Source organism: Nycticebus coucang, chromosome 5 (genome assembly GCF_027406575.1).
Source record: "Nycticebus coucang isolate mNycCou1 chromosome 5, mNycCou1.pri, whole genome shotgun sequence".
Taxonomy (NCBI): Eukaryota; Metazoa; Chordata; class Mammalia; order Primates; family Lorisidae; genus Nycticebus; species Nycticebus coucang.
The window spans coordinates 51,224,736-51,234,643 of NC_069784.1; positions in this window are offsets into that span (position 1 = coordinate 51,224,736).

Consider the following 9,908-nt stretch of genomic DNA (forward strand, 5'->3'; position numbering starts at 1 on the left):
CAGAGCATAGTGTGGCTACTGGACAGTGAGCATGCAGGAGAGGGGTGGAAGCCTCTCTGTCATGCAGCTAAGGAGCCTCGTGGCCCAAGGTGAGGGGCTCGTTCCTGTGTCAGAGCAACCCTCCTACTGTCCACACACTGTCCAGGATATGAGCACTATACAGGACAGGAGGCTTGCAGCCCAAGGTGAGGGGCTGGTTCCTGTGTCAGAACAACCTTTCTACTGTCCACATACTGTACACGATATAGGCAATATGGTTTTAGGTATGTACAAATGGGACAGGAGATTACCTGTAGAGCTACCTGGAGACCACATGATGGCATTGGTCAGAGAGGGAGCTCACACTGCAAGCCTGTTACTGCTTCTGCCACTAGATTTTCCAGCCATGGGATGTACGTCAGTGTGTGAGTGTGCGTGTGTGTGTGTGTGTGTGTGTGTGTGAATGTATGTGGAATAGAATACAACTCTTCCTTCTTTTGACTTAGAGCTCAGCAAAATACATTTAAAACTTGTACACCAGTGAAATCCCAACTTCAAAGTGTGAACACACTCAAATTAGGATAAATCAGAGAGCACTATTTATAAAAAAGATTAATTACAAAGGCATATGAGAGGTGTAGGGGATCCACACAGGGTAGCGCATAAACCTACCATGTTGGCAAGATCAGAGCTATTTTCACTTGTGGGTCTGAAGGGGCAATGGCTTGGAGAAGTTCCTGGGACCTAGAAGAAAGGAGTCCTGTCTACAGGCAAGCTTCCTCAAGAAGATTTTGTGACTTCTGTCAAAGCACACAGTGATCCTCAGGACTTCTCAGAAAAGGAGCCAAGGAATGAATGCCTGAACTCATTCCCCACCACACCTCTACTGGGGGCTTTCTATTTGCTGAATGCAAGTGGAAGCCTAAAACATGGGCATCGTTGATTCGGTTCATCCATAGAGGTCAGCCTTCTGAGATGAGCACATAGTAGGGGAGGGAAGAGATTCTGTCTGCAGGTGCAAACATATTTTATCTAGAACAAGATTCTCCCTCCAAATAGATACTTCTTAGAAATGTCCACAGAACCTATCGTTGGTGTGCGAAGGCACAGAACACAGAGTAAAAAGAATTACATGTTGATAATACTTGACTGCTTTTTCTGATATACTGGTACATTCTTCACCACTTATGCTATGAGTATGCAAACTGGAGAAAATGATCAGCAGTATGGTCACATACACATAATGTGAGGGAAAATAAGTCAGACACCAAAGAATACATTCTGTATGATTCTGTTATATAAGTTCAGAAAAAACAAACCAATAGGCGATAGAGATCCTAACAGGGGATGCCTTTTTGGGAGAAAGGTCTTGACTGAGATGAGGGCAGGAAGAATCCTTCTGGAGTCTGAAAGTTTCTTGAACTGGGTGGTGGTTACAAGGATGTATACATATGTAACGTTTAAGATTTATACATTTGACTTATGTAAATTGTACTTAGATAAAATCTATAATATGTAATATGGTACACAAATGTAAAAATACCTAATATTGGAATTTATAAAAGATTAAAATTTTATATTTATTTTAGGCATTTAAAGATAACACTTGTATTTCCCTCTCTAGTTCTGTCTCCTCCTTTTGCTACTTACTTGTTTTAGTTAATTTGGTTTGTGGGGATTATTTTCTTCTTGAAAACATTGTTATTTACAACAGTTGATCCGTGAAAAAGTATATTTTCAAATTCAGTTGTGTAAAACATGAGACTCCAAGACTGTGAAGTTAATTAAGTGATGACATCAGCTCTGGGCTCCAGCTGACTAATCCATTTCCATCTGGGCCCCAGATACTATTTGGCACAACCTGGTGGCACTTCTGTGCTTCAGTGTAAATATGTTTGGGGCTGACTCTGGGTTTTGTAACCTGGCTGGGAATTTTAAGAGCCTCATTGTAAATCATCACCTGCCTACTTCATATACCAATTTGAGAGAATTTAGGCCAGGCAAAAACTGGGATGTAGGGACCCAGCCCTGCCTTCTGTCACGGAATCATCTCCTATCTCTACCTCTACCCTCTTCTCTCCCCATGACCCTTTGCCTTTGCCTCCTGGGGAAGATTTAGGAATGCTGAGTTGGCAGAGGATGGGCATCAACCACTACTCATGTAATATCTGAATATGTGTTATTGTGTGGTTATTGTAGGATTTTAGGTATATACGAATGGGAGAGGAGATTAATAGGACCCGAACAATCCAAGAAAACTTACTGAAAAACTGCCATAAATGGTTACGGATTCAATAAATAAAGTCATGTACAATTAATTCACAGAAACAACCTTTATTATAAACAAAAAGCAGCTGGAGGATGTAAAAAGAACACATTTACAATAGCAGACACACACCATATACATACCTCCCCTCCAATAATGTTTAAAAAAATTGCAAACCTAGAGAAAAGACATCAAGATGGCTGACGAGAGGCATCTGATACTTGTCTCCTTCATAAAGGAGACCCAAAATAGTAAGGACATAATCACACGTCAAATGGATCATAGGAATTCAACAGATAAGTGACAGGAAACATCTAAGGCAAGGAAGGGGAGGGAAGCCGGGCAGTTTGCTGTGCTGGGGTCAGCTGTGGAGCCCAGAAAGACTCTACCATGTGGGGAAAGGGTAAGTGAGAGACCACTCAGTGGTCTACATTCCCATCACAGACTCCTACAATAGTAACCTTAGGAGAGCCCTTGATCCTCTCAGGCCCATAGAGAGCTACCTAGAGACCATGTGATGGCATTGGTCCAGAGAGAGAGCTCACACTAGGCCCACACACCCCTGAGTCCTAAGCAACTACAACAAGGTATCATTTTGAAAACCTAGCACCCACCAGGCTGCATCCTGCCCTGGGTCCCAAGAGCCTCTATATCTCAACATCCTGGGGGCCCCATTGACATCCCACCTCGACAGTCACCTGCACTGCTGGCTATTGCACAAGCCATTGGCAATGACCCCATCTCCCCCTCGCAGTGGGCTGTTGCATATTTACAAGCAACCTGAGGACAAGCTACATAACCCATAGCCACTACCTGGGGCCAACACATATTCTTTATAGCCACCTCCCTACCATTGCTGCCACTGAGAACAATACTGCCCTCCCCAGCAACAGGTCACAGTGCACCCACTGCCATCCCTACCAAGACATACTGCCAGCAATGTGGAGATAAACCTACTTCTGCCTACCATAGCCAGTGACCACATGCATCACTTGGGTGCCTGAGGATAGGCCTGACGTCTCGATGCCCAGACACACTGCCTGAGGACCTGGGGACTACTCTTGCCTTATCCACAACCTTTAGCACCTGAACACATCTATGGGTCTAAACCAACCTGTCACTACCACCCACAGCTGGCACCCTCACTCACATACCACTTATGAATCTGGGAATTGACCCAAACATCTGTACAGACTGCTTGGGAGCCAGAGGGTTGTACCGTCACTGCTACTACCATGGCCCATACCGTGTCCACGGCCCAGGGGCCCAAGGACCCACCCACGTGTTCCACTCTTGCTACTGGTGGCACCTGGGCAAGCTGTCACTCCATCTTTGTGTGCTTGCACCAATTCCAACATATTCCACCCTGAAGTCCAAGGATAGGCATACTTGGTTCATTCACTGTTGCCAATACTTGGACTCAAAGACTGGCCCACTCAGCATCCCTCTCCCCAGCAAAATATCACCACAACCTCCACTAACAACTGTACCCTAGGCCACTGAGAAAATAACAAACACCACTGATGCTGTTTACGGACAAAGAAATCACACACAGACTACACTACGGCAGGCAATCAGCATCAAAGCCAAAGTACCCTACTCCACCAACACCAAGATAGATCTTCAGGAAAAAGTCTTCCCCTTGCTACAGAAGCTAATTGAAAAAATTGGAAGAGGCAACTGTTACATTAGATGTTCAGATATCAATGTAAAGACACAATAAATGTGAAAGAGCAAGCAAATGTGACATTCCCCAAAGGAACACAGTAATTCTCCAGCAAGAGATTCCAATATAAAGAAATGTATAAAATCCTAGAAAAAGAATTTAAAAGTTGATAAGTAAAACAGTCAGTGAGATACCAGAGAACACAAGCAATACACAATAAAAAAAAAATCATAGAAACAATTCACCAAATGAATGAGAAATTTGCTAAAGGGATAGGCATCATAAAAAAAGAAACTGAGGCTTGGTGCCCATAGCTCAGTGTTTAGGGCACCAGCCACGTACATCAGGGCTGCTGGTGGCTTTGAACCTGGCCTGGGCCTGCTAGACAGCAATCACAACTACAACAACAAGAACAAACAACAAATAGCTGGGTGTTGTGGCAGGCACCTGTAGTCCCAGCTACTTGGGAGGCTGAGGCAAAAGAATTGCTTTAGCCCAAGAGTTTGAGGTTTCTGTGAGCTGTGATGCCACAGCACTCTACTCAGGGAGACATAGTGAGACTCTGTCTCAAAAAAAAAAAAGTGAAATTCTAGAACTAAAAATTCATTGAATCAGAAGATATATCTGATCACTTCCAAAATAGACTAGATCAAGCAGCAGAAAGAATTTCAGAACTTAAAGAAAAATCTTTTTAAATAACCCAGGCAGGCAAAAGTAAAAAAAGAAGTAAAAAGAATGAACAAAGCCTATGTGACATATAGAACCATAAAGCAACCAAATATTGTTAATGTCTCAGAGAAAACTAAAAGGGTAGAAAATCTATTTAACAGAATAATAGCTGATAAATTCCCAAGTCTGTCTGGATATTTAGACATCCAGATACACGAAATTCAAAGATATCCAAATGGATACAACTCAAAAAGTTCAGCTAGGTCAGGTGTAGTGGCTTACACCTGTAGTCCTAGCACTCTGGGAGGCTGAGCTGGGTGGATTGCTTTTATGCTCATGAGTTTGAGACCTGTCTCTAAGAGGGAGACCTGTCTCTACTAAAATCAGAAGGCTCTGTGGTGCATGCCTGTACTCTCAGCTACTTGAGAGGCTGAGGCAAGAGGATAGTTTGAGGTTTCTGTGAGCTATGATGATACCATGGCACTCTACCCAAGGTGATAGCATGAGACTCTGTCTCAAAAAAAAAAAAAAGGTCATCTGCACAGCACATAATAGCAAAACTGTGTAAGTCAAAAGACCAACAGAGTATTCTAAAAATAGCAGGAGAAATGTGTCTAGTTATTTATAAGGAGCCTCCATCAGCGTAACAGCAGATTTCTCAGCAGAAACTTTGCAGGCCAGGAGAGAATAAGATGATACATTCCAAATGGTGAAAGAAAACATTTTCAGCCAAGGATAAAGTTAACCTTAAACCCAATAAAATTATCCTTCCAAAATGAAGGAGAAATAAAGTCTTTTCCCAGACAAGCAAAGACCGATGGAATTTATTACCACTAGACAAGCCCTACAAGAAATGCTTAAGGAAGTCCTACACCTGTAAATGAAAGGATAATATCTACCATCATGAAAACACATGAAAGTATAAAAGCCACTGGTAGAACAAACATAAAAATAAGAAAAAGAAGGATTCAAATGGTACCACTACAGAAAACCACCAAACCACAATGATAAATGTCAAAATAAGAGAGGATAAAAAGGAACAAACAAAACAACCAGAAAGCAATTAGTAAAGTAACAGAAGTAAGCCCTCCCATATCAATAATAATCTAGAACAGGGGTCCTCAAACTGTGGCCTGTGGGCCACATGAGGCGGTGTGATTGTATTTGTTCCTGTTTTGTTTTTTTACTTCAAAATAAGATATGTGCAGTGTGCATAGGAATTTGTTCATAGTTTTTTTTTTTTAAACAACAGTCCAGCCCTCCAATGGTCTGAGGGACAGTGAATTGGCCCCGTGTTTAAAAAGTTTGAAGACGCCTGATCTAGAATGTAAATGGATTAAATATCTCACACTCATCTTAGCCAAGACATGATTGGATTAATCCAATTAATTAAAAGTAATTGGATTACTTTTCATTTAAAAGGTATGGACTGGCTGAATATAGGAAAAAAATTTATGCTATCTACAAGAAACTCATCTATAAAGACACAGAGACTGCAAGAATGGGATAAAAAGTGGTGTTCCATGCAAACAGAAACCAAAAGCCAACAGAAGTAATACTTCTGTTGTATCAGATAAAATAGACTTTAAGGCAAAAACAGTAAAGAGGGGCAAAGGCCATCATATAATGATAAAGGAATCAGTTCAGAAAGAAGATATAACAATTCAAAACATATGCATCCAACACCATGACACCCAGATATATAAAGCAAATAGTATTATATCTAAAGGGAGAGATAGACTCCAGTATAATAATAGTTGGGGGCTTTAACCTCCCTTTCTTAGCATTAGACATACTATGTAGATAGAAAATTAACAAAGAAATATTGGATTTAAAGTGTAAGCTACGATTTGGACTAAATGAACCTAAAAGAGATTTATAGAGCATTTCATCCAACAGCTACAGAATGTGCATTTTTCTCATCATTACATGGACCATTCTCTAGGATAGACCAAGTATTAGGGCAAAAAGCAAGTATTAACAAATTTTTAAAAATATAAATCATATCAAGTATCTTCTTAAACTACAATGGAATAAGACTAGAATTCAGTAAAAAGAAAAACTTTGAAAACTGCGCAAATACATGGAAATTAACACATTAACTGCCATGTGAGTTGTATTTAACTTACACTAGTTTCGAACCCAGGGCTTTGTGAAGCATATATAATTCACATGTATCTTGGCCTAATAAAACACTGTGGCCCCAGGGAAAAGTTGTTTTTCTGCTGTGGAGTCAATGTATTAAATAACATGTTCCTAAAATGACAGTTGAATCAAGGAAGATTAATTAGAATAAGAGAAGGATGCCCATTTTCATCACTCCTATTCTACATAGTAGTGGAAGTCCTAGCCAGAACAGTCAGGCTAGAGAAAGAAATAAATGGCATCCAAATTGGAAGAGAGAATGTCAAATTGTCCCTCTTTGCAGATGACATGATATAATATCTAGAAAAACCCAAAGACTCCACCAAAAAAACCTTTAGATCTAATAAATAAATTCAGTAAAGTTGCAGAACATAAAATAAATAAAAATCAGAAAACTGTAGCATTTCTATACACTATCTTGGTGTCTAGAACCAGCTGAGAAAAAAGAAGACAATCATATTTATAATATCTAAAAATAAACAAAAACAAAAAAACCCTCAGAATAAATTTAACCAAGGAGGTTAAAGACACTGATGAAATTAAAGAGCATACAAACAAATGGAAAGACATGCTATGCTCATTGATTGAAAGAATTAATATCATTAAAATGACCATACTACCCAAAGCAATCTACAGATTCAATGTAATCCCTATTAAAATATCAATGTCAAAATTCAGATGAAATCACAAAAGAACCTAAATAGTCAAAGCAATCATGAACAAAAGGAACAAAGGTGGAGGTATCAATTACTTGATTTCAAAATACATTACAAAGGTATAGTTACCAAAAAGGCATGGTATTATTAGAAAAACAGGCCAATGGAATGAAATAGAGAATCCAGAAATAGATTTATATATTTATAGCCAACTGATTTTGACAAAAGCATCAAAAACATACTTTGGAGAAAGGGCACACTCTTCCACAAATGGTGCTGGGAAAATAGGATATTGATATGTATTAAAGACTTAAATGTAAGACCAAAAGCTATAAAACTACCAGAATAAAACACAGGAGTGACACTTCTGAACATTGGCCTAGGTAAATATTTATAGCTAAGACCTCAAAAGCACAGAAAACAAAAACAAAACATGGTACCAGATTAAAATCTTCTGCATATCAAAGGAATCAAGAGAGAGTGACGGGAAAACTTGTTGAACGGGAGAAAATATTTTCAAACTATTCATAGGACAAGGGATTAAAATTCAAAATATACAAGGAACTGAACTCAACAGTGAAAAGAATAATTCCACTTAAAAGTGGACAAAGAAGATGAATCTACATTTCTTAAAAGAAAATATGCAAATGTCCAATGGCTATATGAAAAATCGCTCAACATCACTATCATTAGGGAAATGCAGATTAAAACCACAAAGAGATATCATCTTATCCCAGTCAGAATGGCTATCATTAAAAAGACAAAAATGATAGATGTAAGCAAGGATGTGGAGAAAAGGGAACGCTTACTGTGGGTGGGAATGTAAATGACTACAGTTACTATGGAAAACAGACTATTTTTCAAAAAACTAAAAATAGAACTACCATATGATCTAGTAATCCCACTACTGAGTATTTGTCAAAAGGAAACAAAATCAGTATGTCAAGAGATACTCTAATTTTCACTGCAGCATTATTCACAATGGCCCTTGGTGATTCCATTCATCAGTGGAAGAATGGATAAAGAAAATGTCGTATATACAAGTATACCTAATAAAATACTATTTTGCCATAAAAATGAAATCCTGTCATGTGCAGCAACATAGATGGAATTAGAGGTCATTATGTTTAATGAAATATGCCAGTCACAGAAAGACAAACATTTCATCTTCTCCCTCAAATGTGGGAGCTTAAAAAGTTGATCTTACGGAGGCAGAGAGTAGAATGGTAGATACCAATGGGTAGGTTTATGAGCAGGATGAAGAGAAGTTGGTTAATGGATACAAACATATACAAGGAATAAGTTTTAATGTTCAACATAAGAGTAGTGTGACTATGGGTAATGACAAGGTTTTATATATTTCAAAATCGCTAGGAGAGAGGACTTGAAATGCTGCCAACACACAGAAATGGTAACTACTTGAGGTGATGAACACTCTAAATATCCTGAATTGATCACTACACACTCTATGCGGGTAACAGAATATCACATGCACACCTTAAATACGTATACATAGTATAATATAGATCAATAAAAATTGCAAACGTCAAATATTATCAAACATCCCAACTGCTTCTTTATCCATTATAGCTTCATCAATCACTGCTGCTTTATCAAATACAGTTTCAACTTTGCTTTATTCTTTCCATTTTTTTACTCCAGTCTTCCTATTTTTTTGTTCTCTTTATTTTCTAGATGAAAATCAAATATAGCTCATCATGCCCACAGCTTAGATAAAATTCACTAAGAAATATAATCATTTCAACCCACCTTAATATCACCAACATAAGTTTGAATCCTGAGATACCCATCTTTCCCCCAAAAGTGCCATTTTTCTTGCTGCAAAAAGCATCAATAAGACCATCTTTGACTTACAGAGTTGTTATTGACAGACTTTGACTAATGGATATCAACAAAACTTTAAGCTGAAACTTTGAGACAGAAAACATTCCCATTTTAGCACTCCATTCCATACAAAACACTGAAACAGTGAAAATTTATTTCAAGAGCATTTAGAATATTCACAAAAATTAAATGAGCAAATCTCAGAAAGTTTTAAAGAATCAGTATGATACTATCTCTCAACACATCAATAATATGATCACATTAGAAATAAAAATGTAAACCAACACATTTGTATAAAAATTTTTTAAATGTATAAATAATTCAGTTATTAACATTAACGTAAAACAGAAGATATTTAGGACTGCACAGAAATACTTAAATGATCCCACTATAATTGAAACACTTATTATTAAAACTTACAGATAGCACTAAAGTTTTCAATAGGAAAATTTTTGGCCAAATACTTACACTGTAGCAGAAAGACTGAATCCATAATGTAAACATCTTATTTAAGAAATTCAAAGAACTGCAGACTAATTCCAAGGAGACAGAAAAAAGGATATAACCATGACAAGCAGAAATTAATAACTACTTGAAATAAACAGATAATTAAAAGAAACATAACTAAATCAACAAGGTGCTGGGGCTTTGAAAAACATAAAATGGAAAACTCTTGCGAAAG